We start from the raw sequence: 15,104 nt of genomic DNA on the forward strand, positions 1-15,104 counted from the left end.
AAAACAATATAATGGGTGATTGAGGCAAAACGAACTATTAGATGCTAAAAGTCCAAAAAAAACAAAATGTAGTCCATTGCATATGAAGGCAACTGTAGAAGGCAGCCCTGTAGATTGAAAGAAGCAATCCTCTGGGTACTGAAGAAAAAGAACAAGGGTGCCACTCTAAGTGCAGTATTTAAAACAAATTTAATACATCTTTAAAATGGGTACTCACAAGGGTACATGTAAACAGGCATGTGGGTAACGGATAGAAGGTGCCAGATATCCCGGGAGTGGTGTCCAATCACATAATTCAGTGACGATTTCCTTCACACGACAGGCTGCACTGCTGTATGGTCAAAGTTTCCTGGCGCTGGAACGCACTGCTCGTAATCGGGGGGACGGGGTCACTTTTGGGTTCGTGCAGAGACAGGCAGGCGAGGCGTTTGCGGAGCTAAGCTCCTTCCTCAGGCCCAACGTGACCTGTGATAGGTCAAAACTTATATGGTCTATGAGGGGCATTGATTGGAGGAGGAAACCGTCAGTCAGAATGGGGCACAAAGCTATGTAGTGCAAATCGAATGCTGACGTGTCTGATGTAGAAGTGGAAAGCGTAGTGTTCGTATGTCTGCTGTGACAGACCTAATAAGACAGCGCTATCTATATATATATATATATAGATATATATATATATATATATATATATGTGTGTGTGTGTAAGAGAAAGGGTTTATTGAAAAATAAAATAAAGTATGTGTTTTTCTGTTATTGTGGTCTGTAAGAAAATTAGAAAATGTGAATAAACTGTGAAACTGAAGTTGCATGGTAATCAGATTACTAATATTAATGAAATTGAGATAACTGTGAAAATGAGAATAAAGAGGAATGTTAAAAATGAAAATGATGAAGAATGGGAAATAAAGAAAACTGGTATAATTGAATAAGAAGAATGAAGAAATAAATTTAGAGATGGAAAATCAAAAGAGGAAAATAGGGAATAAAAATAAAAAATATATAATAAAATAATAATAACAAAATAACAATATATAATGAAATAAAAATTATTATAAAAATGATTAGAAAATATATTGTTGAAAAAGTGGTGATGGAGGTAATGGATGACTAATAGAAAAATAATAATAAAAATAAATATAACGAATGAAAAAAATAATAAAATGAAATAAAATAAAAATAATAATAATAATAAAAATAAAAAGAGAAAATGAAATAAAAATAAACACTAAAAATAAGATTTAATAAAAATGGAAAAATAAAAATAAAAATGGATTTAGATAGACAAAATACTAATGGTGAGATTATATGTAAAAATTGTTGTGGTCTTGGGAATAATACTAACAAAAATACACAGGTTTTCATTGGTTGTGAAATCAGAACATGACTAAGCCATAACTTCTAGATCCTAATTATAGAATGTAGAGTGGCTAAGCTTTGGAATAGTACTCAAATGAAAAATGAACACTGTAAAATCACAATAACAAAGAAAATACATTATGGTGGTCATTTGAGTACTATTCCAAAGCTTAGCCACTCTACATTCTATAATTAGGATCTAGAAGTTATGACTTAGTCACGTTCTGATTTCACAACCAATGAAAACCTGTGTATTTTTGTTAGTATTATTCCCAAGACCACAACAATTTTTACATATAATCTCACCATTAGTATTTTGTCTGTCTAAATCCTTTTTTTTTTTTATTTTTCCATTTTTATTAAATCTTATTTTTAGTGTTTATTTTTATTTCGTTTTCTCTTTTTATTTTTATTATTATTATTTTTATTTTATTTTATTATTTTTTTCATTATTATTATTTTATTATTATTTTTTCATTATATTTATTTTTATTTTTTATTATTATTTTTCTATTAGTCTTCCATTACTTCCATCACCACTTTTTCAACAATATATTTTCTAATCATTTTTATAATAATTCTTATTTCATTATATATTGTTATTTTGTTAATAATTTGTTATATATTTTTTATTTTTATTCCCTATTTTCCTCGTTTGATTTTTCATCTATAAATTTATTTCTTCATTCTTCTTACTCAATTATACCAGTTTTCTTTATTTCCCATTCTTCATCATTTTCGTTTTTAACATTTATTTCTCTTTATTCTCATTTTCACAGTTATCTCAATTTCATTAATATTAGTAATCTGATTACCATGCAACTTCAGTTTCACAGTTTATTCACATTTTCTAATTTTCTTACAGACCACAATAACAGAAACACACATACTTTATTTTATTTTCCAATAAACCCTTTCTCTTACACACACACACACACACACACACACACACACACACACACACACACACACACACACACACACACACACACACACACACACACACACACACACACACACACACACACACACACACATACAGCGCTGTCTTATTAGGTCTGTCACAGCAGACATACGAACACTACACTTTCCACTTCTACATCAGACACGTCAGCATTCGATTTGCACTACATAGCTTTGTGCCCCATTCTGATTGACGGTTTCCTCCTCCAATCAATGCCCCTCATAGACCATATAAGTTTTGACCTATCACAGGTCACGTTAGGCCTGAGGAAGGAGCATAGCTCCGCAAACGCGTCGCCTGCCTATCTCTGCACGAACCCAGAAGTGACCCCGATTACGAGCAGTGCGTTCCAGCGGCAGGAAACATTGACCATACAGCAGTGCAGCCTGTCGTGTGAAGGAAATCGTCACTGAATGATGTGATTGGACACCACTCCCGGGATATCTGGCACCTTCTATCTGTTACCCACATGCCTGTTTACATGTACCCTTGTGAGTACCCATTTTAAAGATGTATTAAATTTGTTTTAAATACTGCACTTAGAGTGGCGCCCTTGTTGTTCTTTTTCTTAATTAGTTCCACCAATCTCTTAACAATTCACTGGTACCAGTGAATTCAAAAAATCTTTTCTTAGCGTACTGTCCCTTTAAGAGCGCTGGCTCTTTTTTTTTTTTTCGAAAATGTCGCTGCAAGAGGTACAGTCTCTGGGTCTTGTGCCCGCATTCTCTGCAAATTTGTAGGGGATCAGACTCAATGCAGGGACAAACTCACAGTTTCTTTAGGGAAAACATCATGTTTAATCCACAGGATTTTCCCAAACAGAAGAAAAAGGCATCTTGCCATCAAACAAAAATAAACTTCTGCTCTTGCGAGCCTTACTGTGTCCCTAGTCTGACCAGTCCTTGGTTTTTAGTAAGTATCCTTACAAAAGCAAATACTTGTATCCAAAGTCAGGGATAAGCAGCCATGCTCGTCATTGCCTCCTCACATAGAGACACACTCTCTCACTGAGAGCTAGGATCAGTTGCCTTAATCAAGACCTGAAAAGAAAACATTGAACTGCGGTCCACGGACTTGAGAGTCTGTCCCACCCAGAGCTCTATCAGACTCCCAATAAAACCAGCTCTGGAATGGACTTTAGCAATACAGGGTAAAGAGCAATCCTTCTTTACCCTGAAGTCTTTGCTGGTATTACCTTAGATTGCAAATCTAAGAATCCGTGGAGGAACATATATCCCATCAATCACTTTTCCTGTCATTTTAACCTGTTTCACAGGCACCCCGCTACTGTGTGTGTATATATATATATATTTCAATTTGTTAACCTTCAATTGGAGTTAACCTTGAAGTTTGGACTAGCCATTAAAAGCACTGCATGCATTGTCTTCCCAACCATGATGGTAAAAAATACTGTATAATAGTTTTTCATGCACAACTATGCAAGCTGTTTGGTTTTGCGGTTTCTGAAAATAGATCTATAATTAAGATTCACATTTCAGATGCGGCAGTAGGTTTTTTTTTTTTTTTTAACTTAAAATGGCAAGCAAGAAGCATTCATGCCAATGATGACTTATTGCCTTATGAGAATCTTTAATTATAGGTCTATTTCCAGAAAACTCAAAACCAAATAAACTGTTTCCTTACACAAATAAAGTAGCATTCTTAGTTGTTTATTGGAGATCTATTATATGGCATCTCCAGGAGAGTCATAGTACTCTAAAGATTCCTGGAGAAAGCACAATCTCTTTATTGTCAGTACATTCATCTGCAAAACATTTTTGAGCCTCCTGCCTCTTTGTCAGATGCAATAGTAATTAAAGCAGTGTTAAACCCAAAAGCAAATATTTATTATATTGCAGCTTATTCATTTCTAGGTATGATGGATGCATTTGTTTACTTTTTTAGGCTTTCTGTCCTTCAATTTCATCTGGTGATCCAGTTGCTTTTCAACAGAACAAGCTCTACTGTAAGTGTATCAGTTAGTGCTGAGACAAATCACGGACCGCGGTGCTTACAATGATCAGCTTTTATTCATTTATGTAAAAGCTTTATCCAAAAAAAAAAAAAAAAAAAAAAAAGCTGTTGCTGTAGCTACAGTGTGAACTGAAGTTTGGCTTCGATTTGTTAGTGTATCTAAATCTTCTGGTGCATCTAACCCCCCCCCCAAACTGACAGTGCTGCTGTTCAAAGGTGCTCATCTGCTCATTCATCCAGAGTTGGGGCACTCTAATACAGGGCATTTGTTACTGGCCAGATCACCACATGAAAACAGGCAAAGAAAAGAAAACTATTGCAGCCACCACATCGAAGAATTGGTGAGCTGTAATATATTACCTTTCTGGTTTGGGGTTTAATATCGCTTTAAGCTGAACAAACCACTCTAATAGAGTGGGGCGTGGTCCCTGTCAGCGGTAAAGCGCTGCTAAAACTAGCAGCGCTTTACCGCTGACACGGACCACGCCCCACTCTATCATAGCAGCACTTTTCGCCCGCTAGCGGGGCTGAGGAAAGGGTTAAAACCACCCGCAAAGCGCCGCTGCCGAAACACTTTGCAGGTGCTTCAGCAGTGCTGCCCATTGATTTCAATGGCAGGAGCAGTGTATACACCGCTCCCGCACCACCCCAAAGACACTGCTTTTTTTCGGTCCTGCAAGCACACCGCCCCAGTGTAAAGGACTCGGTGGAGGCTTGAGAGGTGCTTTACAAGTGCTATTTTTAGCGTAAAACACCTGAAAAGCGCCTTCAGTGTGAAAGGGGTCTTAAAGTGGAAGTAATGGCAAAACCTAACTAACTCTAAACCTACTCAGACCCACATTCTAAGCCTAATCTATCTAGCCACTGTGAAGAAAATATTGCTATACTTACCTATTTTTGAAGCCGCTCCGGTTTGGTCTCTAGCGGCACTCCCTCTGTGAGCAGGAGAAAGCTGACAATGGCTAGGAAGTGACCTCACTTATAGACTTACTTATAGACTTACTATGGGGCTTCTGTTGTCAGCTGCATCTCTTATACGCTGAAGTTGCCACTGACAGCTCAGCCTGGGGCGGTTGCAAAATAGGTAAGTATAGTGATCTTTTCTTTATAGGACTAGATAGATTAGTCTTAGAATGTGGGTGGGAATAGGTTTAAAATTAGTTAGGTTTTGCCTTTACTTTGCACTTTAAATGCATTTACAAGATGGAAGTCACACAAACTGGATAGCACAGTCACTTGCCAATACACAATATAATATATAAATACAAAATGAAAAACATATAAAAAGCAGAAACACTTCGCTTGTGTACAAATTCTCTGAATCAAAAAATGATATTATATCTGTATCTCTACATTAGTCACAAATAAAAAGTCAAGCTGAAAATTATATCATTCTGTTGTCACTGTATAACTCCCTAAAACAATATACAGAAATGCTAAATGTAACAAGAGATGTAAATCATACTCTCTATTTAACCCATCAAAATGCAGTGACTTCAATCTTTTTATCCACCACAATTCCTGTTATTTCAATGTGAGAATGCAGTCGCCTCCTCTCTTTGAACTGGGTAATCATTCAAAATCATGAAAATAAGATCTGTCTCAGAAAAATGCCTAGAGAGAGGTAATACTGAATTCCTTCATGGTGTACGTTAATGAAGCGGAGATAAACAGCGATAGTGACTACTGTGGCTTGTCTCCACTGTGCAGCAGGTTAAATAAGCTGCATCGAGGAGTGGAGATGCATGCTTCTTATCCCAGCTCAGTGAGAAGCTGCCAAGGATTTCTATACAAACAGCCAGTTTAATAAGGTGGCACCTCACTGGCCATTTGTGTAATTTATTTTGTTGCCTGCTTCTACACTTCAGACGTGGCGATAGCAGGGAGAGGAGAGGGAAATGACTGCAATGTTTGGGGAGAAACCAGAGCGATTATGTACAAAGGTTCTGTTTTCACAGCTCACTGCACTGACATCAGCTGGGTCGAATGTCAAGCACTTGATGCATTTTCCTTTCCATCATTCAGCATTGACTGCCTACAGTGGTTTTGGTCATATCTGACCATCTGTCCCTCATGGCAATGTTTTTTGAGTACCTTAGGCCTTGCCCTGAGCTTAGTTGCCTTACCATTACATGGTCACTGTCTCAGAAGCCAATTCATGGAGTGACTCTATGGAGTGTGGCTGTTCTTTGGTTTTTGCTTTATGGATTTATAGGATGAGCTCCGAAATCCGACATCCAATGTGGATGGGGACTGGAGGAACACACGCAGGACTTGGAGCAATGTAGCCTTTTCTTTGTGTTTCTACACTAAGATAATTAATCTGGTGAAAGAAGGAGGATGCATTATTAATTGTCTGAACTACTAAGAGACTGGCTTATTGGTGAAATGTATGTTTGTGTGAACACCCATGTCAGGATTGTATGTATATATAAATGTATTGGATATAAATATAGAGTAGGGGAGATCTTTAGAGCTGTATGATTTATAGATAGATTTTATATATACACGTAGAAGAAATGTATTCCCTAGAAGTCTTGCTTTTGGTTAGCCCATCTAGTATGGATACATTGCCAAAGTGGGAGTCAGATATGCCACATTGGGCCTGTGCTGCGTGGCTAAGTTGTAAATATTGGTAAAACTAACAAGAATTCCAACTGCAGCTGTTGGAATGTTTTAAAATGTTCAGCCATGTAGAGCTGAGGAACTGTATTAACACCAGCTTTCCCCAAAGACAAAAACTTTGAAGTTTTAGCTAGCTCTGGTAGTAAGTCATTTTCCCATATGAGGATGAGTCTTGCTGGGCTTTCAATGTAAAGAGTATGTTTAGATGTCTCCCAAACCTTCACTATATATTGTACAGTGGTGTATTGCAAATGGATTTTAATATAAAAGGAAGAATTCAGGGATATTGTAAGATTTCTAGGAATATCCTTGGAAGTCTTTTTGACAGAGAGCTGGTTTAATTCATGCTGAGAATGTTGCAAACCTTTACTCTTGAGTGGAAGCCCCCTATATACTATATATGGATTGTCACTGCCAATTTCCTCTGAAAATGCTTGTCCCCTAATTGTTATAGTGACCTCTGGCTTCGACACTTTGAGTCACTGCCCTAGATCAAGTATCTACAACCTGAAAGTGACTGTAAAGTCAGAGGTCCTTTTTAGCATTTACAGAAGGAAGTCAGCAATGGCAGACTCCATGTTTCTCTCAGTAAAGTTTTGTTTTAAGAAACTAGCAGATTCTGAACTTCTGAGTTTGTGCTACTTTCTATGGAATCACCAGGGGTCGAGTCCTGGGAAAAAAAAGTGTGGGAACTCACCCAAGATCCTCCCGCACCACCACCTCAAAAATAAAAAAGTCTGTATGTGCGTGCGTGTGTGTGTGTGTATGTGTATATATATATATATATATATATATATATTACATACTCCGTTTTTAACAAATAAAGTGCAACATTTATTGTAAAGTGACAGTTTACGAGGAAACCTCCGAAATTCACATGCATTAAACAAATAAATATAGAACAGATGTAACAACAAAATACAGTGGGGCAAAAAAGTATTTAGTCAGCCACCAATTGTGCAAGTTCTCCCACTTAAAAAGATGAGAGAGGCCTGTAATTGTCATCATAGGTATACTTCAACTATAAGAGACAAAGTGTGGAAACAAATCCAGACAATCACCTTGTCTGATTTTTGAAATAATTTATTTGCAAATTATGGTGGAAAATAAGTATTTGGTCACCTAAAAACAAGCAAGATTTCTGGCTCTCACAGACCTGTATTTTCTTCTTTAAGAGGCTCCTCTGTCCTCCATTCATTACTTGTATTAATGGCACCTGTTTGAACTTATCAGTATAAAAGACACCTGTCCACAACCTCAAACAGTCACACTCCAAACTCCACTATGGTGAAGACCAAAGAGCTGTCGAAGGACACCAGAAACACATTTGTAGACCTGATGGGAAGACTGAATCTGCAATAGGCAAGAAGCTTGGTGTGAAGAAATCAACTGTGGGAGCAATAATTAGACAATGGAAGACATACAAAACCACTTGTGTTTCTACCAAACAGTTGTACTTTGGTTTCATCTGACCATATGACTTTCTCCCAATCCTCTTCTGGATCATCCAAATGCTCTCTAGCAAACTTCAGACGGGCCCGGACATGTACTGGCTTAAGCAGGGGGACACATCTGGCACTGCAGGATCTGAGTCCCTGGCGGCGTAGTGTGTTACTGATGGTAGCCTTTGTTACGTTGGTCCCAGCTCTCTGCAGGTCATTCACTAGGTCCCCCCGTGTGGTTCTGGGATTTTTTTCTCACTGTTCTTGTGATCATTTTGATCCCACGGGGTGAGATCTTGCGTGGAGCCCCAGATCGAGGGAGATTATCAGTGGTCTTGTATGTCTTCCATTTTCTAATTATTGCTCCCACAGTTGATTTCTTCACACCAAGCTGCTTGCCTATTGCAGAATCAGTCTTCCCAGTCTGGTGCAGGTCTACAAATGTGTTTCTGGTGTCCTTCGACAGCTCTTTGGCCTTCACCATAGTGGAATTTGGAGTGTGACTGTTTGAGGTTGTGGACAGGTGTCTTTTATACTGATAACAAGTTCAAACAGGTGCCATTAATACAGGTGTCAGTGGAGGACAGAGGAGCCTCTCAAAGAAGAAGATACAGGTCTGTGAGAGACAGAAATCTTGCTTGTTTGTAGGTGACCAAATACTTATTTTCCACCATAATTTGCAAATAAATTCTTTCAAAAATCAGACAATTTGATTGCCTGGATTTGATTTTGATTTCCACATTTTGTCTCTCATAGATAAGGTATACCTATGATGACAATTGCAGGCTTCTCTCATCTTTTTAAGTGGGAGAACTTGCACAATTGGTGGCTGACTAAATACTTTTTTGCCCCACTGTAATTTAACCTGTATGCTATACTAACAAAAAAATCACCACAATGTGTGACAATGATTCAATGCAGACTCACTGTGTCCATCATTGCAGCCTCACTGTGCCCATGAAATGCAGACTCACCTGTGCCCATGAAATGCAGACTCACCTGTGCCCATGAAATGCAGACTCACCTGTGCCCATCAATGCAGCCTAACTGTGCCCATCATTGCAGCCTCATTGTGCCCATCAATGCAGCCTCACCATGCCCATCATTGCAGCCTCACCGTCCCCATCATTGCAGCCTCACCGTCCCCATCATTGCCGCCTCACCGTACCCATCATTGCCGCCTCACCGTGCCCATTATTGCAGACTCAATGATGTCCCTCTCAGTGGCGGAGGGTAGTACTGCAGCAAGGGTTAATAGATCATTGGGCACTCACCCAGCTCACGCTGTTCACCGCCGGAATGTTGGGCTTGGACTGACTGACACGGTTCTATAACGCCAGCCCAAGCAGCATTGAACACACACCGGAAGCAGCGCCCGTATTCCCGCCCACCGCTAGAGAGTGGTGGGCAGGACTACGGCCGCCGCTCCCAGTGTGCTCGGTGCTGCCTGGTGGCCGCTCCCACTGTGTTCAATGCTGCCTAGGCTGGTGGTATAGAACGTGTCAGTCAGTCCGAGCCCAACATTCCGGCGGTGAACAGTGTGTCCTCTGCTAGTGCCCAATAATCTATTGACCCTTGCTGCAGCACTACACACACTACACTCCGCCACTGAGAGGGACATCATTTTTTACACAAGAGGAGGAGGGAGGGAGGGAGGGGAGGACTTTGCACCTGAGCCTCCCAGGATTGCCCTGCTGCAGCCACAGCGCAAAGGGAGCATCGTTCCTGCTGTAGAAAAAGTACAGGAATGACATTCCCATGCATTCCTGCAGGGCTTGAGCCTGGGAATCACATGAAGTTTTGTTACGGCTTATTTACACTTGCTTCGACTTTAACACACATTAAAGCGGCTACCATTTCAACATGCTTTTTTGATGTGTTTATGATGCTTTTGTGATGGCTTCGGTGATGCTTTTTTGAAGCTTTAATGAAGCTTGGCAAATGCCGTGTGGGTGTTGATTTTCTATTTGTTTTAAAGGGACCCAGTAGAACTCCAGCTCATTAGTACCCCTGTTCAGTAGATCCCCAGCTTCATAGTACCCTCGTTCAGAAGTTCCCTTGCTCTGTAGTACTCCCAGTTCTGCTGATGCATTACCCAGTAGTATCCCCAACATTGCTGATCCACCACTCAGTAGTAACCTCCAGCTCTGCTGATCTCCCACTCAGTTGTAAGCCCCAGCTCTTCTGATCCTTCTCTCTCTCTGGTCCCCACTTACCTTCCGCTATATTGGTCCCATTCTGCGCACATGTGACATTGCTAGTTTCTTTTGCTCAGGTCCCCCACCTCTGCTGATCCTCTGCCACTCAGTCCTCTCTCTCTCCATTCCCTGCTCACCTTCCGCTATAGCTTTCCCATGTTGCACACAAGGTGTGCTGTCTGCTAGTTGTTCCACTCCAGACCTCGTTCATCTTCCTGTTGCTCTTCGCTGTACACCAGATGTGATGTCTGCACCAGACACTTCCAGAATATATACACATGAACACATGAAGTGACTACTGGCAATGTCTTTCCGGTTAGCTTGTTGATTTCCCAGTGCATCCTGGGATATTTCATATCTGCAATACCTCCAAAACAAAGCGAAGCTTAGGTGGAATAAAAGCCTCTCAAAAGCTGCAGGTGCTGCTAGTGAGCTTTGTCATAGGCGTCTATGGAGGCTTTGGAGACACTTTGAAGCACCAAGAAAGTGACATGGGGTATAATTTTTGAAGCAAAGCAGAGGCAATGTGTAAACTGGACTGTAAGCTAACCATTTTATTTAGTGACAGGAGCTTTGATTGGCATGCAGAGCACTTTGAAAAATGTGTCCAATGCCACATTTTTAAGCACGTGTAAACAAGCCCTTAGGGTGCTAATTCATGCCCATAATTCATTTTTAGACTCTGTAACTTCTGAGAAATGACAATACAGCTACACTGCTAGAATACCCTTGTGACCTAATCTTAATCTTCTCTAATGCTCAAGACTAGTAGCAGTCACGTCTTCTTGCCTTCCTACCCATCTCTTTCTGTTAGCTTTAATTGCGCTAAATCCCTCTATTCAACCCTTGCTTAGATGGCTGCACATTGTGCATACACGTCAAGTTATTTAGGGTTACCCTCTCATCCCTTTTATACCCGGCACCTATGAATTATACAGGTTCTGTAGATGACCATAACAGATAAGACACTTACTGATTTTAAATATCCCCAAACACTGATCATATTTTTTTTAGATTTTAGAGTGACTCAGTGGCATAATAGTGTCACGCTCTAGGGCATGTCAGCTACATGTTAACCCCATTATTAAGGATTTATGATTGAATTGTGTAAACTTACCCCCAGTTTTTACATACACAAATATTATACATGCACCTAAACTTTTTTTTTTTTCTTTGTTTTTACTGTTCACCCGGTGGGCACAGTTGCAAGCCTTCTGATAAAGCAGTGACAAAGTACAAAGTGTAGTAACCCAAAGAAAATGTGCAAAGAGCAGATACTAAAAACAGGAATTCATTATCATTGGCTATTATAGTTTACTACGTTGTTTTGGCCTATTGAAAAAGTGTTGAAATGTTCTATAGAATTAAGCATCATCTATTATCACTTGCCTTTGTATAATATCTGTGGATTATGCTCAGCACCGGTGAGTGGTGTGTGTTGGACACTGGGTGGTGTGTAGGGACAGGTGGCATGTAATTAAATGCATGCTGAGCAAGCAACTCTTCTTAATCTGGTTTATTGTTAGATCGCTCTGATAATAATCATTGTATGTGTACATTTATTTATAGAGCTGAATTCTTGCCTGACCAAAGATTTCTGTTAAACTAGAGCCTTCAAATGTGACTTAGTAATAATATACAGTAAGTGTACTTCGCTCATTGAATGTACAAAAAAAAAGGAAACAAAAGAAAAAAACATTTTGCCTGTTTTTTTTTTCTCTCCTGCATATTTCTAGTTTAGCATCAAACTGTTTCTGAATATGCCCTTGTAACCCCACCTCTGTCTCAGCAGAACACCATACCTGGAAAATCTTTATTTATCCCCATCCCTGGCTTACCAACACACTATACATGGAAAGTGTCTGAGCACCCCATCCCTGACTAAGCAACACACCATTCCCAAAAAGGTTTGGTGCATCCTATCCATGGCTCGGCAACACATTGTACATGGAAAGTGTCTGTGCACCCCATTTCTGACTCAGCAACACACTGTAGCTAAAAAATTTTGGTGCACCCTATCCATGGCTCAGCAACACACTGTACATGGAAAGTGTCTATGCACCCCTATCCCTAAATCAGGCACACATCGTATCTAAAATGTTTTAGTGCATCCTATCCATGGCTCAGCAACACACTGTACCTAAAAAGATCCCTATCCCTGGAACATTTCTATGTATCCCTACTGGCTCAGCAGCACTTTACACCTGTACTTTCATCCCTGGCTCAGAAGCACATTGTACCTGTAAAATCTCTATGTACCCCCATCCCTGGCTCAGACGCACATTGTACAATAAAATCTCTATGTACTCCCATCCCTCGCCCAGCAGCACACCACAACTGTAAAATCTCTATGTATTCCCATCCCTAGCTCGGCAGCGCATTACATCTGTGAAATCTCTATGGTAACTTCTTATATAAGTGTAGTGCTACCTCCAGAGGAGCTGCTGAACTATTTTTGTGATTTCTCTGCACACCTAAAGATGACACACCTCGCTCACCCAGCACTTACCAACACACCTTGAGGTATTTCAAAGAATTTATTAAGCTAAGCAAAGTCTAAAATAAGAGAAGATTCCTCTTTATACTTGTTCTTGAGTCGATGGCCATTGCTCTTAGGGCAGACCCTAACATTAATGGCATACCTTATGCGGGAGAATGCTACAAGCTGAACATGTTTGCAGACGATGCCCTCCTGACCCTTACCAACCCTATTGTCTCCTTGCCCAACCCTCAGGCCCTATTGGCCTGCTTTACCGCTATCTCCAGACTCCAAATTAACCCGCACAAAACTGCTGCCCTAAACATCACTCTCCTGGAATCCCTGGCCTCACATCTCCAATCCTTCTTCCAGTATCGCTGGGCTAGCTCCTCCTTGGACTATTTAGGTATCAAATTGGACTCCATTTTACACTTCCCTTTTCTCTGACAACTTCTATCCCCTTTTGCGCACTATCACTGCTTTTATGGCATCATGGCAATTTCCCACCTTATCTTGGATTGGCTGCATACACGCAGTCAAGATGACCATCCTTCCAATGATTTTATACTTCTTTTGGACCCTGCCTTTACAAGTTTCTGCGTTCTACTTATGTCTCCTCCAGAACAGACTCCTCTCCTTCATTTGGGGATACAAGCGTCCCAAGGTTTCCCACTCCACTCTGTATGCACATAGACTGCGAGGCAGGCTGGGTGTCCCAAATATTACAAAATATTACCATGCAGCCCAAATTTCCCAACTTATCATGCTCCACGCAATGTCTCTCATCTCTCTATGAGTCCGCTTAGAGATGCCTAACTGTGCGCCGGTCCCAATCTCTGCCTTACTGTGGCTACTCCCCAAACTGCATCCTCCTTCTGTCAGCCCCCTCATGGCACATAGCCTGCCATACTCCAGCAAGCTCATGTCTCTGTTCCTTCCACTACTCTCTCTCTTGAATAACCTCATGTTCCCACCAGGCCTAAAACAGCCACATGTATTTTCGTGGTGCCTGCCCATGGGTTCTCACAGGTTCATTTTCTTAGTTCCCACTTCCCACACTTTCCCCACATGGTCCTCGATCCAAGAGTCCCACAAAGCTCGTTCAGTCGAACTCTTTCATTATCTTTAACTGGTACTGGTACTCCCGTACCATACGACTGCCTTCGAACGTACCTGTCTGCAGTGTCCAGGTGGAGCAGGCACCATTTCTGTGATTTACTCTTCACTCAACGCCAACAGCACCTCTACCTCCCTCTCCAATGTGCTCAAATGTGAACAAGACCTGCCCCACATTGACCTCACAGACTGGAGTAAAGCCTGGTCCAGCATAGTGAAATGCTCCTTTAACACAGCCATGTTGGTGGCTGTCTACAAGGTCCTTCTTCGCTGGTACTGGGTTCCAGCCCACATTGCCAAGTCATACCCATCCCATAGTGATAGATGCTTCCGGGGGTGTGTTCAGCGAGGAGATGAAATACACATTTGGTGGTCCTGCCCCCGCCTCATGGGATTTTGGTCGAGGGTCTTTGGACTCCTATCTACCCTCTTCTACGTACCCTTCCATAAGGACCCTAACCCTGCATTGCTCCATTGTCCAATCCCGGGCCTCTTCACTTACCAATATAAACTAGCTGCCTATCTGTTCATCGCAGCTAAACGCACAATAGGAAGGGCATGGCAAAAAAGCCGACGGTATCATTTTCAGAGGTGAAGAGCACCTTGATGACTCTGATGATCCACAAAAAAATGACCAGTATCCTCCACGACTCCCATGCCAGATTTCTCAGGGTATGGGCCCCGTAATAGTCCTATGCGTTTCCAACTCTTCACCCAACCAGCCTAGGCCTTTCAAATTACCTTGACCCCATCCCCAGCCTGGGGGAACTTCCTTTCTCTACCTCCTCTTCACCTCTCTGTTTTTTTTTTTTTTTTTTTGTTCATTTCTTTGTCCTATGCTTAGTTTGTTTTTATTCACACCATTTTTGTGGGCAGGTCCACTTCCCTGTCCACCCCAGCCCCTGAGTCTGTAGGCTCAGGTATCATGTTGGCTCCTGGCCCAGGCCCGAGGG

General features: G+C 41.0%; 1 long non-coding RNA gene across 1 annotated transcript in view; it reads right to left on the bottom strand.

Moving 5' to 3' along the window:
• LOC141112460 (uncharacterized) overlaps positions 1–10,856 on the bottom strand; it is a 54,431-nt gene extending 43,575 nt beyond the window's left edge. The window contains exon 1 of the long non-coding RNA XR_012236605.1: positions 10,694–10,856. This is a non-coding gene — a long non-coding RNA (uncharacterized lncRNA). The remainder of the gene's footprint in view (positions 1–10,693) is intronic.
• Between the last annotated feature and the right edge of the window lie 4,248 nt (positions 10,857–15,104).

This window comes from Aquarana catesbeiana, linkage group LG11 (assembly GCF_042186555.1).
Source record: "Aquarana catesbeiana isolate 2022-GZ linkage group LG11, ASM4218655v1, whole genome shotgun sequence".
NCBI classification, from domain to species: Eukaryota; Metazoa; Chordata; class Amphibia; order Anura; family Ranidae; genus Aquarana; species Aquarana catesbeiana.